The sequence below is a fragment of the Phymastichus coffea genome, unplaced genomic scaffold (assembly GCF_024137745.1).
Source record: "Phymastichus coffea isolate CEN01 unplaced genomic scaffold, Cenicafe_Pcof_1.1 PCOF00032, whole genome shotgun sequence".
NCBI classification, from domain to species: Eukaryota; Metazoa; Arthropoda; class Insecta; order Hymenoptera; family Eulophidae; genus Phymastichus; species Phymastichus coffea.
This window is the reverse complement of record NW_026706843.1, coordinates 1254609-1275605: the sequence shown is the minus strand read 5'-3', so window position 1 is coordinate 1275605 and position 20997 is coordinate 1254609. Positions and strand designations below refer to the sequence as shown.

General features: G+C 34.7%; 1 protein-coding gene across 2 annotated transcripts in view; it reads right to left on the bottom strand.

Moving 5' to 3' along the window:
* Positions 1–20997, bottom strand: part of LOC131663273 (vesicular acetylcholine transporter) — an 897411-nt gene that overhangs the window by 557244 nt on the left and 319170 nt on the right. For both annotated transcript variants that reach the window (XM_058933589.1, XM_058933590.1), the window contains exon 3: positions 12763–12845. The gene's annotated coding sequence lies outside the window, so the exon portion shown is untranslated. The remainder of the gene's footprint in view (positions 1–12762; positions 12846–20997) is intronic.

The following is a 20997-nucleotide window of genomic DNA, read 5'->3' as shown; positions in this document are numbered from 1 at the left end:
ATCATTTACAAATACGTATTAATGATCAAGACGGCAATTTGGTAAGCTTTCGTGGAGAAATCATCTCCGTACAAGTTTACATCAAGGTGACAAGGTAATGGGTTTTATGTTCAATAGAAAGGTTAAGAATAGATATATAAGTAGTCTACTATATCAACAAAGCATCAATCGACAGCGAACTACCGAAAAGCTAACATGTCGAAACATATAATTTCTAAGGAAACTCGGTCTGAAGGTCGTAAGCACTAATGAGAAGTAACCTGTGTACTACTTTGTTATTTTCAACGAAGTGGAAAAAAATCTAAGCATTCAATCAAGTGTCGCGTTCGATAATTCTATCGCTCATTATAAGATTCATGCACATCAATATTACTCATCATCGTCATTTAACAACAGCGTAGAAATTCGGATTTCAATTTAACATTAAGATTTGATTCTTCGATCATCACGCAGCATGCTTAACGTCTTTGGAAAATTGACAGCGTCAGATGAGACAGTATGTAATAAAGCTAAATTTGTCAATAATACCGTCTATCTGATTTTCGAAGAGATTCGCTATGAAATCAACGCCATTGAAATAAATAAGTCAAAGAATTAGGGAATGACTAAGGTCATGAAAAACTGGCTAATGTCACGAAAAAATTTGATTGTTCAATCAAAGTCAAAGTTTGAATAGTGAAAGTGTCGAATGGTGTGACAATAATGATACGAGAAATCTCATCAATAAAGCCGGTTATTTTGATTTCATTGTTCTACTTACAAGGAAAGGTACCCAATCCGAACTCACCAATTTTGATGATTTTGATACCTATTGTAGAACATAAAAAAATAAGAGACACATATTTTTTTTATCGGCTAATTTTCACTTTTAAGGGTGTAAAAAACTCCCCTAAAGTTAACCCCCAAAAAGCATTTTTTTAATATCTCGGCTTAAAATTAATATTTTTTAGTGAAATAAATTGGAGGTTATTTCTTACAAAAGGAGCAAGTATTTGATGGTGACTTGAAGAGTAAGGATAGAATCCTCTATTTTTTAGGGGTTGAAAAGATATATTTTTTAGCATAATTTTATAATAAAAAAGTTTAAACCGACTAAAAAAAAATGGAAAAAATGTTTAAACATCCATAATAATAAAATTTAGTTGACGTCTTTCGGTGTTTTAATAAATATTACCCCTAAGGGGGGTAAACCACTCCTAACACAAAATAACTGTAAATATGTAATTCAATACATAATATTTCGTAGAAAGTTTGTATATAGGGGTTTTCGAGATCGCTCTTTACAAATCTGATATCAGATTTTGAAAATTAAAAATGGCGGAAGTAATGTGGTGGACGAAAATGTCAAAAAAAAATTTTAACTGTCATCAAAACTTGTTTACAAATGTTTGATCTTTGTAGCCTGTACATGTGAACTAAAGAGCCTTAAACCCTAAACCCCTAAACAATAAATAGGCTAGATGCCTGTGCTTTTTAACCAAACCACCACAAATTCCTAAATTTGTAAACAAGAAAATTCTGTGTGTGAAGCAGTTTTATCAATTCCGTAGAAATTGTTATCAGAATGTTATTGAAATTCCTTTATTGTAAATTTAACTTATAATGTATTTTTGTTTATAATATTAGAGTATAATAATAATAATCTACAATCTTTTATCTTTTGCCATAGTGCATTTTTTGTATTGATAATAAAATATATTATTTTACTAAGTTTTTACAATAATGGTAATCCTCATAAAAGTATTTAAAACACAATGCTTTTTTGCACCAACCACATCGTACAATTGCAATGTTTGTGCACCCTTCTATTTCACAGTGTGTTGCACAAGACTTTCCAAAACTGAAATCTATAGGATTATCAAATTTATCTGGTTTTTATTGACGTAACCGCTTTTATACCAGGAATATTTAAAGAAATCTACATATCTCGGTGACGACAGTTGGTTGTGAACAAATGGTTGAAGTTTAATTATATTATTTATTACATGTAAATTAATATCATGATCCATTAACATTACATTATCAGAAAATGTTCGGACAAAGTTTTTCCAAATACGGAATCCATAGACATTAAGTGGTTGTATTTTTTCTGTGGTTCCAGTTGGAATTTTTTTTATGTTAATAATTTTATTTTGTGGCATCGTTTCTTCTATAACTTTGTCACAATGACCACTCCAAGAATCAAGTATTAATATTATGTGATGGCCTACATGGGGATAAAATATTTTTTCCAACCAGATTTTGAAGTGATCTGCAATTAAACGACTTACTAATTAATTGATCAACGATATTACAATGTAAAAATTGTTATTAGTTCCCTTACTTGTTGTTAATTTTCCAGATTTGGATACTTCCAGGTACACGTTTCCTGGTCTAAATATGTTTTCTACAATAGGGCCAAACTTGCCACTTGGTTCCTTTAAAACGAGAAATAGCGATGACAACAGTTGTCCAGTAGCTGATATTGGTGGCTGTATATTATAACTATGCGTTGTTGCTGAAATTGACTGTACCAGACATTGCACTTGCTTTTCTCCTTCTACTGCTTATGTTCTTCCAGAATGCATTTCTAGCTGAAATCCGCTCTGATCTAAATTATACAAATTTTCGAGTCCAATCCTTGGTATACGCGATTTAACGTCATCGATAAATGCTTCAGCTTTAGCTGTAAGTTCTGCACTACTTTCTAGCATTTTTATTGTTATGAACTTATTTCTTTTCCTAGAAACTATTCTGTGTGCTTGCTTAAATTTGAGTAACCAATGTTTAGAAGCTTTGAATCTAATGTCATCAAAACCAATTTCTTTTTTAGCTTGTAAGGCCCATCGAATTATATCTTCACCATGGCTAATTGAACTGTTAGAGCTGCTTTCAAATTATCCAGATTATACTGACAAATTTTTGCTACTTTTTCTCTATACGTAACATCTTTATTAATTGAATGAGCCCAACAACGTAGCTGACTAATAGATGATACTTTTTTGAATCTGTTTGCACTGTTTTTAGACTTAAATTTTTCTTCGTTATGCTACTTCTCCAAAAATCTATAGCTCTTTTTTTGTATTCAAAATCTAGTTCTTCACTATATGCTGTACATTGATTTGTTGGTGCTATATCCAGATGAGGAAAATGATGTTGCACTTCATCTTTAATTATTTCCGCATTATGGTCTTTATACTCTTCTTGAAAATCCAAAGAGTCATCAGTAATCACTTCTACATCGTTGTAATCATGTGTTGCATCTATTAAAATTTCTTTTATTTTTTCGGCCAACTCTGTTTCATGATAATTCGTGACACTATCTGGCATGTTTAACGCTTGAAAGTATGCTAATAATAAGTTTAGAACGTTTAACGGATTAATTTACCTACAGTACTAGCACTCTCACGCACCTTCACTCTTCTGTAAGTGATCACCATATCATGGATTTTATCAATGATTTCTGAGGTGGTAACCTCAACAGCGCGTTCAGAACGTTCAGCGTTTTTTGTGCTCATATGGCCACTCCGAAAATTTTGAAACTACTTATAAACCATTCTAATCGAAGGTGCACAATCACCATAATGTTTATCAAGCTTCTGTTTAATCTCCTGAGGCGTTTTGCCTTTGAAAAAGTAATGTTTAATCAATACACGAAATTCTTTTTCGTCCATTTTTTTACAACCACTCAATTTCTTTGATTGAAACGAATGTAAAACGCAAAGTAATTGGCCGATCTGGCTGAAACTTGGTGTGAGCTCTTCCAAGATATGCCACTAACTGCAAATAACCTTGATACGCACTAGTAGCGCCATCTCTCTGACTTTGCACGGACTTTTCAAACGACACTCGTATACTTATAGTTATTTTGTGTTAGGGGTGGTTTACCTCTCCTTAGGGGTAGTATCTATGAAAAAACCGAAAAACTTAATTTGTTTATTATAGATCTTTACAAATTTTTTCCAATTTTTTTAGTCACTTAAAACTATTTTATTATATAAAATTTTTTTTTCGATATTTCCGTCCGCCATATTAGTTCTGCCATTTTTAATTTTCAATATCTGATAACAGATTTATAATCAGCGACCTCGAAACCCTCTATATACAAACTTTCTACGAAATATTATGTATTGAATTACATATTTACAGTTATTTTGTGTTAGGGGTGGTTTACCCCCTTTAGGGCTAATATTTATTAAAACACCGAAAGACGTCAACTAAATTTTATTATTATGGATGTTTAAACATTTTTTCCAATTTTTTTTAGTCGGTTTAAACTTTTTTATTATAAAATTATGCCAAAAAATATACGTTTTCAACCCCTAAAAATAGGGGATGCTACCCTTACTCTTCAAATCACCATGAAATACTTTTTTCTTTTGTAAGAAATAAACTCTAATTTGTTTCACTGAAAAATATTAATTTTAAGCCGAGATATTAAAAAAAACGCTTTTTGGGGGTGAACTTTAGGGGAGGTTTTTACCCCTTAAAAGTGAAAATTAGCCGATAAAAAAAATACGTGTCTCTTATTTTTTTATGTTCTACAATAGATATCTAAATCATCAAAATCGGTGAGTTCGGATTGGGTACCTTTCCTTGTTAGTATGTTACTGGACCGAGGATTTTTGTACAGTTATTCTCAATGTGAAGCATTCAATAATAATCACTAGATCAAGAACACACACAAATACTTTGTAGAATCTACATCAGGTCCCCTAGCAAATCATCCTGTGATCTACGATGATTTTAATATTATGCTGATAAAAATAGAATGATTGATGTCTTATATAGTTGTGTCAAATAGAAAACAAAATCACATTATTAAATTACGAGGGTCGTTTGAAAAGTCCGTGCAAAGTTAGAGAGATGGCGCTACTAGTGCGTATTAAGGTTATTTTCAGTTAGTGGCATATCTTGGAAGAGCACAGACCAAGTTTCAGCCAGATCGGCCAATTACTTTACGTTTTACATTCGTTTCAATCAAAGAAATCGAGTGGTTGTAAAAAAATGGATGAAAAAAAGTTTCGTGTATTGATTAAACATTACTTTTTCAAAGGCAAAACGCCTCAGGAGATCAAACAGAAGCTTGATAAACATTATGGTTATTGTGCACCTTCGATTAGAATGGTTTATAAGTATTTTCTAAATTTTCGGAGTGGCCATATGAGCACAAAAGACGCTGAACGTTCTGGACGCCCTGTTGAGGTTACCACTTCAGAAATCATTGATAAAATCTATGATATGGTGATGGCTGACAGAAGAGTGAAGGTGTGTGAGATTTCTAGTACCGTAGATCTCGAGCGAACGGGTACATAATATTTTGCACCAACATTTGACATCAAAAAGCTATCCGCTAGATGAGTGCCGCGATTGCTCACGATTGACCAAAAACGAGATCGTGTGAATTGTTGCAAGAATGGTTTGCAGCTGTTCCAGCAAAATCTGCAATACTTTAAGCGTCGTTTCATCACTGTAGATGAAACATGGATACGTCACTACATTCCTGAGATGAAATAATAGTCTAAACAATGGGTTACTAAGGGGGAATCTACTCCGAAAAAGGCGAAGACAATTCCTTCGGCCGGGAAGGTTATGACGACTGTCTTTTGGGATTCGCAAGGAATAATCGTCATCGACTATCTGGAAAAGGGTAATACCATTACAGGTGAATATTATTCATCGTTATTGGATCGTTTGAAATCCGAGTTGCTAGAGAAACGTCCACGATTGGTCCACGAAAAAGTCCTATTCCACCACGACAATGCGCCAGCCCACACCTCAGCAGTTGTGGCCGCAAAACTGATGGAGATAGGGTTCCAACTCGTTTCACTTCCCCCCTATTCTCCAGACTTGGTTCCGTCGAACTACTATTTGTTTCCTAATATGAAAAAATGGCTGGCGGGGAAAAGATTTTATTCAAACGAGGAGGTGATTGCAGAAACGAATGCCTATTTTACAGACTTGGACAAATCCTATTATTTGGAAGGGATTAATAAACTAGAGTAGGGTTTGATGAAGTGTATAAGCCTAGAAGGAGACTATGTTGATAAATAAAAAAGATTTCTTAAAAAAATCAGTTTTTATTTTTGCACATACTTTTCAGACGACCCTCGTATATAGACCAAGATCGATCAATCACTATAAGCTTTCGTTTCTAGGATTTGTATGAGTATCGAAGGTTATCGGCTACGTCGAGAATGTTCCAGAAAATACAGCGGCTTACTGTCTGATTCTACTAGATCTTATTATATAGTACATTCTGTGAGTACGGATGTGAAAAAAGTGATATAGTGATTGGTAGGACAAAGGTGGCTTGACAGGGTGACAATATACATACAAATAGAAAACGAGGAGGAGCACGACCAGCCATTCATATTCAAAATAGTTTTTCTAGTAAATCTGCAGGAATTCAAGCATTCTGTAGGCGATTTCATCCTGAACGAGTTAGCCATTATTTCTCTCGACTAAGATACATATCTTCTAGTGCAACTCTTCTTACAGATATTTATTCATTAAAATAATCCGGTAATACAGAACAATTTTTTTCTAATTGATCAAATAATTGTTGACACTTGTTCAGGCTTCGGCCTGTATTTTCCAATTTTCCCCTTAACATGTGGTTTTTGTGTGGCTGACTTTTTTTTTTTTTTTTGCTCAAATCAAGATTTATGGTAAACGGTTGTGACGTCATGGCTTTACAAATATTAAAAGTAATTGTTTGGCTTCGTCTTCTATCTCGCCCATATATAATCAAGATAGGTTGAGTCTTGCTTTTTGTTAACTCACAACACCATTATTGATGATACTTGTTTTATATTTTGGATTACAAGTAGAAATTGGAACCAAATCTTCTCTGACGTCACAAATTCACCTAGAACTGATTTCGTAACTCACCAGAAGGCGACTCCATTTTGTTGGACCATTTTGTTCCTTCTTCCAACAAATGATATAACGGAAGAAAGCACTGTGAGCGTCCTTAACAAGAATATCAAGATCAGTGCACCGGCTCATTTAAACCATTATTTCAAGCGGATCAACCAGCTTCGGATCTCAAGCCTTCCAGTCTTCTATCAAGGATAGAAAGACAATAACCAGCTGTCAAACTAAGAAAGTTTCAAGAGGTCTTTCCAGAAGTTTTTCCAGAAGATTTTCCAGAGACTTTTCCAGAGGATTTTCCAGTGGCCTCTTCAAGGGTATTTCCAGAGGATTTTCCAGTGGCCTTTCCAGAGGCTTTTTCAGTGGCCTTTCCAGAGGCTTTTTCAGAGGTTTTTACAGAGACTTTTCCAAAGGCTTTCCCAGTAGCCTTTTCAGAGGCTTTTCCAGTGGCTTTTCCTGAGGCTTTTCCGGGAAGATCGCTTGTGACTACCAGAACCTGCCACCAAGGCAAGATAGTTTCCAGAGGTTTTTCCTGAGGTTTTTCCAGTGGATTTTCCAAAGGCTTTTCCAGTGAAATAACAAAGTGATCAGTGGCAGTATTCTCAATCCTAATTTTTAATCAACGTCTTCTTAACTCAACCATTCAAGATCTGTTTTTCTTTTATTTTCACCAAAACTAAATCTCATGATAACAAAGTTATATCAGACAGTCTTAATAGTGAATACTTTTAAAATAGAATTGATGAAATCATTAAAGGAACTTTAGAAAATACAAAAAAAGTATTTATCTCTGGAGCCGTACACAAGGAGTGAATACAGAGATTCAGATTGCCTATTCGCAACATTGACAATCTCAGCCACAGAACAGCAGAACAATCTAATGTAACGGTCCAGTCTGATTCACCTTTTTTTCGCTTTCCACTGCGCATCAGCAACCCGTCACACATCCAAAACTGAAAAAAGCGCTATAAAAACTACGGCGCTACCTTACATACATGCTTGAATGTGTTAGGGCACTTGATCAAAATCGAGACTATATAAGGAGCGTAACGTCACAGGCGTGGGAAATTTATTGTTTACCATGCAAAATCAATAAATGCAAGTTTTTTAAACGAACAAAAGCATTTTTTTAGTCAATTTCAATGTGCTAATCTCGAATTTCAAGTTATTATGATCATTTAATACGTATTTGTTAACTTAATTTAATTTACAAATAATATGACTAATAATTTTGCAATAAATAAACATAATGCAAATTGGAATATATAATAGCGATCCTAGCTTCTTAAGAAAGAGAGCAAGAATTTGATACTTTGATAACTGATTGTTAACAGAGTCATCAATAAATAAAAAATTTATAATTTATTTAAACATTTGAAATTCCGTTGCAAGATAGCAATTCAACTGTACATACGTGTAAAATTACTGAAATCGATTGTTATTCGATTGTTGATTTTATAATGGCAAAAAAGATAATATGCGAATTCATAATTTAATTATTATTCAAAAACTGTTTGTTAAATTAGTGATTTTGATTTTAAATAATGTTCCACGTATCGTAAATGATTTTTTGGTGTAACCAATTCGAATAATTTTATTGTAAATTTTGTACTATTTATTCATTTAACTTTAATCGTTTATAACTTTAAGAGACGATTTATTTCTTGAGAAGCGATTTATACTAAAAAATTCGGCATCTTCGACTTAATTTTTTTAAATCGCCAACTGTGAACTTCGCGACAAAACTTGTTTAAAGTTTGTGCAAATACCAAAAATAGCATTGTATGGGCTACCAAGCGTAAAAAGAAGCCTCTCTCGCAAATATAAATTCGCTTGTCGCTGAGGTAAGAAGGTGCTTCGAATTCTACCTTGCTTAGCAGCCCGATTAGTGTTTTGAAATAAAGACTCAGACATTTCCGAAGATATAGTTTCATATTTAGTGGTTAGCCCTTCTATTATGCTCTCCTATATGATAGTCTAAGAGCTCAACTTATAAGATCCTATCTCTTATGAGAAAAAAGCAGCCTTAGACTATCTCCTCTCTTGATAAAATTAATACTGCCTAGAGATTTCGACTGCGTATTTGTTGCGGCGCTGTCCGGCCTTTCCTCGATAAATGCAACAATACTTAGCTCCGTTTAAAACGGTCCGTCGAAGCAGCGAACTGCATAGATTGGTGCTATGTTCGCTGTTCAATAATTGATTCAATAGCGATGTTGAAATAAACCGACAACTGTTATTTCGGTCATATCAGGCATCTTATTGTGTGTCAACTCCTTGCTTGTTCTGGTGTGACGGTTAGGCCTGTCATGGCCTGCACCGTGTGCTTATCTCCCTCTCCTTCCTAGGCAAAGGCGCACGGCTGGCATCAAACGCACGTTGTTTTCACGTGCCTGATGCCTGCCTTTTTATTTTCAGCAACGCACGAGAGTGGAAGGCGAAGCCGTGGACGCGACGACGCGATCGGACATTGAGAGTGCGAGAGAGAGAGAGAGAGAGAGAAACTATAGTCTAGGTTGGGCTTGGCGCGCGGCACTTGTCGCGACCGGCATTGCCGCGTGCCGCCGATTAGGAGGCGAGTGGTGGGAGAAGGCGTGAGAAGCCGGCTCTCATGCACTCGCGACAGAGAGTGATGCGACGCACGCGAGAGTAATCGGCCGCATGAGTTAGTTGGTGACCATCGCTGCGAAGCCTGCGCCCTTTGTTCGGGAAAAAGTTGGCATTCCTCGACAGATAAGCCGGACGGATACTCTCTGCCAGCGAAGCAGCAGACAGGAGGTTTTCCTGCAAGAAGCCACCACCAGGACGGTACCCGGCTGGTTCTTCTGCCAGATCACCGGCCGCACAGCAGCCAAGGGTTTTCCTGCCAGGCCACCGGTGGGACGGTCAGGTCACCCATTCCTCTCTCTCTTTATATCTCTCCTTTTCTGGGCGATTCTCACGGTTCGCGTTGCTACGCCAGGCTTTCCCGAGCCGGCGTAGTTTTCGGCAGTGTGTAATTTAAGTAGTTGTTTGAGCCGGTTAACGAGGTGACATGGCGTTAACGTGCCGGTCATCTCGTTTAGATTAAGTTTGTGCGTTATTGTTAATAAGTGATTTGTACTCTCGTCGGCACTCGAGGTAGTGCGTTTGTAATAAACGGTTTATTAACGAGTTGTGTGTGTGAGATCATTTTGCCCGCTGTTCTCCTTCCCGCTTTGCTTGGAGCGATACACCGCCTCCCTTGCCTTCCCCCTTTATAAATAATTGGTAATAGTGGTGAATTTATCGGCATTGCACGTCGACGCTATTACACTGGGAAATGCAATTTGCAAATATATCTTAGAATCCGAACTTTATTATAACGTAGTATAAGTCAAAATGTTACACTACATTAGTTACAGCGTGTTCATATCACAGCAGATTATTCAAACTTAAGTGTGCACGACACAATGCCAAGTTGATGAAATAATTTTATCTTGATAAAGTGTATATAGACTGACAGCTTATTATCGAATCAAATTGGGTAAAAGTAGAATAGTGAATATACAAAATCAACGATAATGTCGGAGAAGGAAAGAAACAAGAGATGAAAAAAGTACTTGGAAAAGTATTCTGAAAAATACTTCTCCAATTCCAATTTTTTCTCCAAAAATTCTGGCTACAAGAAGATCTAAGACTACTATATAACGTTTTTCTGAAGGATCGGAGAAATTTCTTGGATCAATTGAATCTTATGAATAAGAACGTGGCTGCTATCACGTAAATTTTGCAGATACGCGAAAAAAATTTACTTGAACACCCTGCATTTGCAAATTTGTTAATAAGTAGTTTATTAAAAAAATTATTTTAATAATTTTATAAATAGGGATAAGAGTCCTTTGACAGACATGGCGGACATGTGTTGCAGCCTAAAACACTAACTGTTTCAGCCTAAAAAACTGACTGTTTCAGTACTGATACAGTATTGTTCCATATTTGTATTAATAAATAAATTTTTTTATAAATGACTGTCGGCTATTTTATAAAATACTTATGCCGAATATGAAATACTTGTAACGCTTGATGACGCAATAAATGTTTTATAATCATCATAATTTATCTACTCACCGCCATAACAAAGGTAAACAAATCAAATTACATGATCATTCGTATTCACTCGTGGACGGTGTCCGAGAGGATCGGTGGATTACGACCAGAAACTCTGTTATGGCAATTAAGAAATGAATCAGAAAAAAGGATTTCCGTCTATCTTCTTAAACACAAATTCTAGTACAATTTTATCTCCGCCAGACCTAATTCTTCCACTTTGCTGTCTCTACGTTCGCTAGTGGTCGACTTCTCTTTCTCTTCGGCTCGCTCTTTCTTAACTACTCATTAACGGTACGCTTAATTACCGACCAGCGACACTCACCTAATTGGTTATCACACACGTTCTGTCTCTCATTTTCATAATCCCACTAGCACTCCGCATCATCATCGTCACTTTCCGTCCTCCTTTCACTGCTGGGGTAAACCTCGAAACAAATCAAAGTAACATAATGAAACATAAACACATGTATCAGATCTCGCCCTCTACTGTCGTTGCCTGCAAAGACCTCGAAAAAGGGGAGGGAGAAACTATATCGAAACCAGTCGATAGAAAGCCATGCTCTCGTCACAATATATTCAGAACTATGAAAGAATCATCGTAGACATGAGAAGCGGTGTTGCTCTCTTGAGTTAAGACTGACCTCATTTCGAGGCAGTCTAGTCCGAACTGTCGCTCTCTCTTCTCTCTCTCTCTCTCTCTCTCTCTACTTTTCTTATTTCATAAGTATGTCTAGTATTTTTCTAAAACTATGTATTTTTCAATGATTTTTCTAGTAGAATATTTATCAAGTGACGTTGGGAAAGCTCTACTTAGTGTAATAAATATTATTAGTCTACGAACTTGGAAAAAATTTTTCTAACTCAGCCACTATATGGATCGGATAACTTGTTTATTAAGCTTTAATTTTCATTTTTGAAAAGTGCATTATCACCACCTCTTGCTGAGATATCGAACTTTGAATGGTAAAGGATCTTTTTGTCTTTAACCATCAATATCTCAGCAACCGCTGATTACACAAAAAAATGAAGGTAGGTTTTGAAATCTTGAATAAATTTCCCAAAAAACTGAATGACTGTTTTTGAAAAAAAAATTTTTTTTTATTCTTTACATTAATTTGAAAAATGAAGGAAAAAAGGGTATTTGGTGGCTTTTGGGATAATCAAGTGCTAAGTTGGAACTATCGAGGAAACCAGAAATGTTAAGCGTGTCTTTTACAGTTCAATATGCCCACAAAAACCTCACAATGTTTTAATTCAATCGATCAAGCCGTTTTTTTGTTTTATTCAATCGAATTTTTGAAAAAAATTAAAGGATCACAATTTTGACTTTAAACGATCATAATCTTGAGAAAAAGGCAAAAAAAATTTTTTTTTCAATTTTGAAACATTTTCTTTTAATGACTCCAAAAAATTTTGAACAAAAACTACCGCCGGCATCAGTATTAACCGAAGCGTACCACATGGAGCTTGCCCGGTCGGATTTACGACCAAGTTCGTAAACTAAAAAAAAAACTGAAAAAATTTCATAAAAAAATTTTTTTTGGTATTCATGAGAATTGAGCAGAACATGTTGCTTGAAAAATTTTTTGATTATGAGATCTCAGAACTAGAAACTTCAAACTTTAAAACGCTTTTTTTAAAATTCCAGTACGACCATGTTCAAGGGAAATACAGTCAGTTAAAAAGCGTCAAAAAATTTGGAATTTTTTTTTGATCCTTTAATTTTTTCCACTAGTGTAGATTAGGATTAAATCAAAATTTTTGATATATCGATTACCCATCCAGTTTCTGAAATATCGCATGTTTCTTAATAGTATTAAATTTGGGTATACTTACTGTAGTAGACTGGTGGTTTGAAAGACTTCCTATACTGGATAATAAGCGACGAGAAGTACCAAGTACTGAATCTCGCCATCCTTCTGTAAAATATATATAACAATATATCACTTACATTTTTCCTTTATGCAATATATATTTTATTTTTCACTCCACTTCTATTTCACCCTGTTTGACGGTTATATAGTCAGATATTTAATAAATTTCATATAGTAGAAACAATTTATTTTAACATTAATAAATTGAAACGAAGTCAAGTGCAAATTTTAAAGTACATTAGTTATTTTTCGGTTGTGATGAAATTTTCTTTCATTTTTATAAATAGTTCAATTAATTATTTATTAGTTCAAAATATGTATGAGGGTAAAATATATACTAACAAGTTTAACGTTAGCTAGTTAGATATCTTTATTATACGCTTACAAATTTATATGCTAAAATTTATCAAAGGAGTAAAGGAATAAGTTCCAAGCAATTTCATTTTAATTATATCGGATTTTCTGTCATTTCCAATCATTTCATCTACTTTCTCTCTATTATTTAGAATAGTATAACCTCTTCTTACATTAGTCTCAGTTGTAATTTTCCTATACTTCTCTTCTTTCTTATTTACAGTATCGCTCAATGACATTTGCCACCCTGTTGACTAAAATCCTAACACTTTAAAGGTTCATATCTCGACTTAGGGTAGTTGAAAAAACCATGTGGGTACTTATTTTATAGGGTTTTCTAGCATATATCAAGTGACGTAAACTACATTTCTCTTTTTAAAATTTTGTTCCAAAACTATAACATCAGAAGTAAAAAATACAATTGTTTTTTTTGCCAACTTTGATGCCATATAATTTAAAGGGAAGTGACAGGAAGTAAAATCTGTCTTTACCATTTGAAAGTTGTCCCAAATGCTACAAAATCTTGTCAGAGAAATTTTTTTATACAATTTTTTTGAGCTATATCGTATTTTATTAAAAAAACACATCTTACAAATCCAATCGTTATATCTCGGAAAATATGCTCTTTACAAAAAACTCTAAAGAAAAAAGTTGTTGCATTTTGGTCTAAAAAACCATATATAAACTTATAAAACGATAAAAAAATTTTGTTTTTTTTTCATTTTTTTGGTTTGAAATTTTTACATTTTTGAAAAAATAAATATTTACCTCTGTTGATCTAATATGACTTTTCAACGTAAACATAGTCGAGCGTATAAAAACTATAAGTTTGATACATATGTTAGTAAAATTTTGCTTCAGTTGCTTTGATGTTACATTGTTAACATGAAACATCATTATGCAACGTCGTGGTCGACTTCGCAGGTACGCTCTTTTTAGTCTATGCTTGCACGTGTAAACCAGGATAAGCGTGTGTATTGTAGAGAAAGTTTAATGCGCGTGATTTTAACTTGGGTAAAGTTCAATCCAAACGCAACAGTACCACGATTGAAAGAAGGGAAAACGAAGTGCGACACTTGCCACAACGACGTTTGAAGAAGGGGGAACGGTTTCACGAATTCTAGGTAAAGAAAGGAAAGATACAGAAATGGTTTGGACTTACTTTTAATTTTTTTCTTTTTGATTCGTTATTCAAACTCTTTTACACAATGTTAATCGCAGCTTTGCGCGCTCGCGATGAGTTTAAGTTCCCTTGACGTACGGCGGCGTGAGCTAAGTCTTAGGCTGGTGCTAGGCTGGAGAGCGGGCGGCCGAAAAAGTGTGTCCCCCTCCGGGGCTGTGCAGGGCCTTTTATTAGCTGGGGGTGGTTGGGTAGTTTTTTCCCTCTCTCAACCCTTCGCCAAGACTTCATTGTGAAGTTGCCCCTATTTTCTTCATTAGCAGGTGGATTTTCTTGTCCAATTTTGGCGGTGTTAATTGGACTGGAGGCGTGGGTTTTCCGAAGCGAGCGGGGCAGAGCGAAAATTAAGGTTTGGGCCTCTCTTAAGAGATGGACCCACTCGTATCGTTTTGGTCAAAATGTTAGCAACTATTATTAACAATAATTGCGCGCAAAACTACGATCAATCAAATTACTTAAAACTAAACATAGGAATCTATAATTATATTCTAATATAAAAAAAACAAATGGTCCAAAGTTCACGCGTTTATTACTTTATTCTTTAGTTTGGTATTATTTATTTAAAAAGTTCAAAGCTTTTATCAAAGGGAAGAAGAATCCGTAACTATCATGAAGTTTTATCATATTCTTAAGTTCAAAATTGGTTAATATTTAAATAATCAATGCAAAAATTAGGTAGAATTGAACCATATTCTTTTTCACTTTATACACTTTAACCTAAAGATAATTCCAACAACAACAAAATAGAGTGATTATAATAATATCGTGTGTTACGTCGAGGACGAGTCAGACTATTTTATGGCGGTAAAATTTGAACTCTTTATGGAAGGGGAGTTCCCGTAATTAAAAGTAATAGTCATTTAATAGCTGACTTTAATCTCAGTGACGTACTTACCCCTTCTGGGATTAATCCTTTATCGATTAGTTTTTATGTATTTTATGCTATAAAAGAGAACGCAAAACAATTGTAACAGAGACTCTGTATTCTACTCTGTGACACTATGAACCTTCTGTAATTCGATCAATAAATATTATAAATCTATTTCTATAATAACTTATTTGAGAGTTATACCTAATCCACGTCCATCTGAGTTCTGAGGTACGAGTTTCTGGACCAGTTAAACTGCAGGTAAATTATTTAATTATTACTTATTCACTAGGTATTTTAGATACGTTGCCGCCATGCTTTCGTTTGAGTCTCGCACCCGTGGTAAAGCGCTTACGCGTTGACCGAAAAGAGACAGTCTCGTTTGAGTAATTCTTGTCAATTCGCGGCCATTACGTGAGACGTAACAATTGGGGACTCCTTCGGGTAAATTTTTTTAACAAAAAACAGGATGAGGCAAAAGTAAATTTTTTTTTAAACATGGCTATGGGAGCCGATTTGAGAGTCAAACGAAATGAGGAAGGACTATTAATATTAAGAAACTGCATAGGAAAAGTAGATCCGAATTTTATAACTAGTAGAAAACCAACATTACTAGAATGTATAAAATTTCTGCACGCTCGTCAAGATTTAGGTTTCGAATTAGAAGGCAAAAAACAACAACAACAACTAGAAAAATTAATAATTTTAGAACATTATATAAATGAACAATTAATAAGGAATTCATGTCAAGATCTACTTTTACTACTCATTATAGAAAAATTAACAAAACGTAATATAAGTCCAAAAGAAATTTTAGTCGCAGTAAATCGTACTGACAAACTACTACAATTTGAAAATAAATTTGAGCCAATAATTGAATCAAACGCGGAAATAACGGAAGACGAGTCAAGGAAATATTTCCAAGCTTTGACAAACTTGACAATTGACAATGATAATGAAGACGAAATAGATAAAATAAGAAACGAAATTCCTATTATAAATCATAAAAATGTTAAATTTTTAATACCAAAAATCATTGAAAAAAGTCAAAACGAGAAAAGTAGCAATTCAGAATACTTTAAGCCAAAGTCAACAAGCAGGTCATTTGCCAGCACAAGACCGATTTATCATTCAACTCCACAACAAGTAACCGGTGCAGTACAAAATTCCACGATTAGCTCTTTGAGAAATGTAGGTTTGAAAGATATCGTAGATTTCATTCGTAAATACGATGGATACTGCATTCTACTACATGACTTTCTAGACGGTTGTTGGGAAGCTTATAATGTCATTCCACCCGGAAATGAAGCGGATCTAGCAAGATTAGTTAAAATGAGATTATACGGAGATGCATTAAAAAGTATGCGTGGAAAACATTTTGAGACAATTAGCAGGATTGAAATGTATTTAGATCACCTTTTCGGATTAGACAAAACTTTCAATCAATTATCTCGTGAGCCGGCTATGCTCAAGCAAAAAGCCTCAGAAAATGTAGTAAAATTCTCAAACAGAGTTAAAACAATAGCGCGAGAATTAATAAGCGCAGCAGTGCGTGAAAAAAGATATAATGTCGGATTCTTAAATCAATTAGAAAAGGATAAAGTCAAGTTTTTCATCCGTGATTAAAGCGCGAATGGGACAGGCAAAAAATCTTGAAGAAGCAACAGCAAAATCAGTAGAGATTGAACGCAATTTCGCAACACAGGAACCCAACGATCTCAATCAGACAGTAAAATTACTTGCAGAAGCAAAAAAAGAATTAGCAAACATTAAAAGTGTAAAAGTGGTAAAAACCGATAACTTCGAAGTATGTCAAACTTGTAAGTTGTCAAATCATTTAGTAGATACGTGTTTTTACCGTAACAATGGCAGTACAACATTTAGAAATAAAAGATTCAAGAGTAACGAAGGCCAAAAGCAAATGAATAGTCAAAATTCACCTAATAGAGAAAGAATGAACCAGCAAGTAACTCCGCCCCAAGCAAATTAGAACTCCGCATCAAAAAATCAATACCAGGGAAATTTTTATTCTAATAATCGTGGACCAAGAAATCTAAACAGAGATCCGACTATTTGTAATTATTGCGGTATTAAAGGTCACTGGAAAATAAGATGTAACAAAAGAATTTTTAACGAATAAAAGAAACAACAACAGGGAAACGCCGGTGGTTTCCAGGTGAAAGGCGCGACCGGGGAAACAACCAGCCAAACGGAGCGCCGAGCTTAAGTAAGAATACAAAGAAATTAGAAGTAACGAAAAGACTGGTATTGCTAAACTTGAATAGTAAGTCACCAACTTTCATTTTAGAAGATAAAAATCAAAATATCAGTCTTTCTATCATGCTAGATACTGGTGCTGGACCATCTCTACTGAAATGGCCTAAGAAACCAAACGAAGCATATCTGAATAAATTGAATATTTTAGAGTTACGAGGTATTACACATAACAGTGTAGCAACATTAGGAAAAAAATATTACAATAAAAGATTTGGAATTCGAATTTCATATGATACCCGATAATTTACCTATTGAAGAAGACGGACTAATCGGCAGTAAATGTTTACGTAAATTTAACGCTAAAATAGATTATAAAAACAATAATTTAAAAATCGCTGATAAAGTATTCTCTTTATCCACAAACAATACAACTACTGATAATCAATATACAACATCGCAAGATGATAATAGTTATTAAAAATCAGTAGCAAACTCCAAAACTTATGCTGGAGTAGTTAGAAATCAAGTAAAAATTTGTAACAATTTAGACAGATTTGTGAGAAACGTTCCCAATAATAAAGAAAGCGATGAAGAATCAAAGATAGATTTTGAGCCAGATAAAAACTATGTCAGGAAAATTAGACAGAGCGGTTACAAAGGCAATCGTTCAAATAAAATTGAAGTAAAATTGCGAAAATGCGAAATTTGTAAATTGCCACACAAAAAATTTGAGATTTGTAATTCCGAAATTGGACTGGAAAAAGCTAGCGAAGTTAAAATTAGTGAACCTGAAATCTGTACATCCGAAATTAGAAATTCGAATATTGAAAATTGTAAAAAATCAGAAATTCAAAAAACCAAAGTACGTACTCAGTTTGTAATTTAGCATTAGCCAACAAAGAATACGGGAGTGCACGCCCAAGTTCTGCGAAAGCTAATTCGTTATTTATTCAGAATAGTATAACAAGTAGGGCTAAGCAAAGCAATAATGAAATCACCCTCCATAAAAATTTCGTAGGTGATAAAATTCACCCCACGAAATTCTCAATGACAGAAAATAAATTGACTATACAGCCATACTATAAGTTAAAAATTAGAGAAAGTAGTAGTAACGATAGCAAAAAGGTAGATTGTTACGATAATGTTGACGAAACTACCCTATTGGAAAGGGTTAATAAAGATATTAATGTATTAAATAATACGAATTCTTACACAAGTAATAAACCATATTCGGTGAGTAACTTTTTATCAGTAATTAATTCTACAACCACCCTCCTCGAAACATTGGACAAAATCAGAGATAAAGGATACATTAAAGAATTATTAGAGGAAGTGGCACAATTAGCTGAAAAATATAAAACTATTAGCCACCTTCAATGGTTCAATAAACAACGAATAGTTTTACAACTTTTGGTCGCCGTAAAGTTTTTATTGAAGGGGAAGACACGAATACCTCCTACTATCAACGAACACGTGAGGATAGCCAAAATAAGTATGAATCAGAATACGGAATATAGGGCATCAAGAATAATCGGCATGTCACAACTAGATCATTTGAATTTAAATGAAAAGGAACATATAGTTGACATAATAAATAAATTCAACGACAGATATTACTTATCTGGAGACAAATTAGGATATACTAATCTACTCCAACATGAAATTCCATTAATATCGAAGGTACCTATCCACATAAAACCTTTTACACAACCCCTGGAGTTAAGAAAAGAAATTGATGCTCAAGTTTTAAATATGCTCAGCCAAGGTATAATTAAAAGGTCTTTTAGTCCTTACTCGCCTCCAATAATGTGTGTAGAAAAGAAAAGGAATGCTGAAGGCATAATCAAGAAAAGACCAGTAATAGACTTCCGCGCAGTAAATACCCTGATTCTGCATTACAATTTTTCAGTGCCGAATGTAGACGATTAGTTAGATGCATTAGGAAGATCCACAATATACTCGGTCTTTGACCTTTATTCAGGATATCATCAATGCCTAGTTAAAAAGGAGGACAGGCAGGCGACAGCATTTCAATGCGACCAAGGCTTTTTCCAGCTTACAAGGTCGCCTTTCGGATTAAAAACAGGCGCGCCAGTCTTTCTATCATTAATTCACCTTTTAACGACAGGAATGAAAGGAGTAGTAACCTTCTTCGATGATATTTGCGTACATAATAAAACTATTGAGGCACACTGTGAGAGCATCATTGAATTAATGGAACGTCTAAGAAAAGCGAATTTAGTATTAAATCCGGAAAAATACGAGTATTTTATATCAGAGGTAGTATACTGTTACGTTTCGTGCATAAACTACGAATAGCGAATGTGCGAAACGTACCAATATAGTACTAGTAGCTGATTGAGACTCACAAGTAATGAGGAATATACGATATATGAATAAGAATGAATGTGTTTTATTATTTTGTTGTACTTACAGTTTCTAGAGTACTTTCAGTATCGTAGATCTCGGTATTTGGATAGGTTCAATAATGAAGTTGCACGTTCTCACTTTTAATGGATCGCGTATTTATTGAGATCAAATAATATAGTTTGACAGGTAATAATTGAATAATTAGCCAAATTGTCGAACAGGCTTGCACGCGACTGTAGCGTCGATACGTAGAGTTTATTCGTCAATTGTCGAACTGACGTGTACGGAGTAACAATAAAAGATGACTAACTCTTTACAGGTGGTTCGTCTTCTATACATAGATTTGTGCTCAATTAATCGCTGATGTTTCTGTGTAGTTGGGTAATTTTTCCTTTTGAGTTCAATGTGTGTTGTGAAATGCTGAGTATGGTCTTTGTATTTTGCTGCCGTGTGGTTTTCTGGTGGATGTGTACATAGTTTTGATTTTACGAAATTCGGGATTGCACTTTTTAAAGAATGTGAATGAGTAAAGATGCGTCTTGAGACGTAACACCTCGGGGCATAAGATATTGCAATTAATATGTATTGATTGCAATGGTTGGTTTTCGGTGGAAAAGATTATTTCATTATGTGCATTTCCGAGTTTCGGAAGTGTTGAAATTTGATTGCGTCGGTGGGATCATTTTTCTGCAAGGTGTACAAATTATTTGGTATATAAAGGCTGCGTCGCTTCAATAGTTTACAAAGTGTTCTCTGCGCTTGTGACGAGAATATAGAATTTAACATGTATGGTTTCTCGAGAAAACGTCGTTCGATGGTTTGCGTAAGTATTTTGCTTATTTATAGTATGTATGTGTATATGTAAGTGCTGTATGTAGGTGTCTATAGTGTATATATAATTTTGGTTTTTCTTTCCTTTAGTTTGAAGATTGGAAGTATACTCGTGCTGTCAGGCGTGCCAGGAGGGAGGGTTTGCCCATGCCCGTTGCGCCGAAGCCTGGAACGAGGAACTATCGTAGGATAGAGTTTCAGGATTGGACTGTTATCCGGGCCCTAAGGCAATGTGACCGGCTGACACGTACTTCGTACTACCTTGGGGAGTATGGACCGTACGAGGACACTTGGGGTCTTCGTGATATGTTTTTTTATGAATTGTGTGTATATTGTAACGGATTTCGTAGAGTTTATATAGAAGTGTTTGACGATGA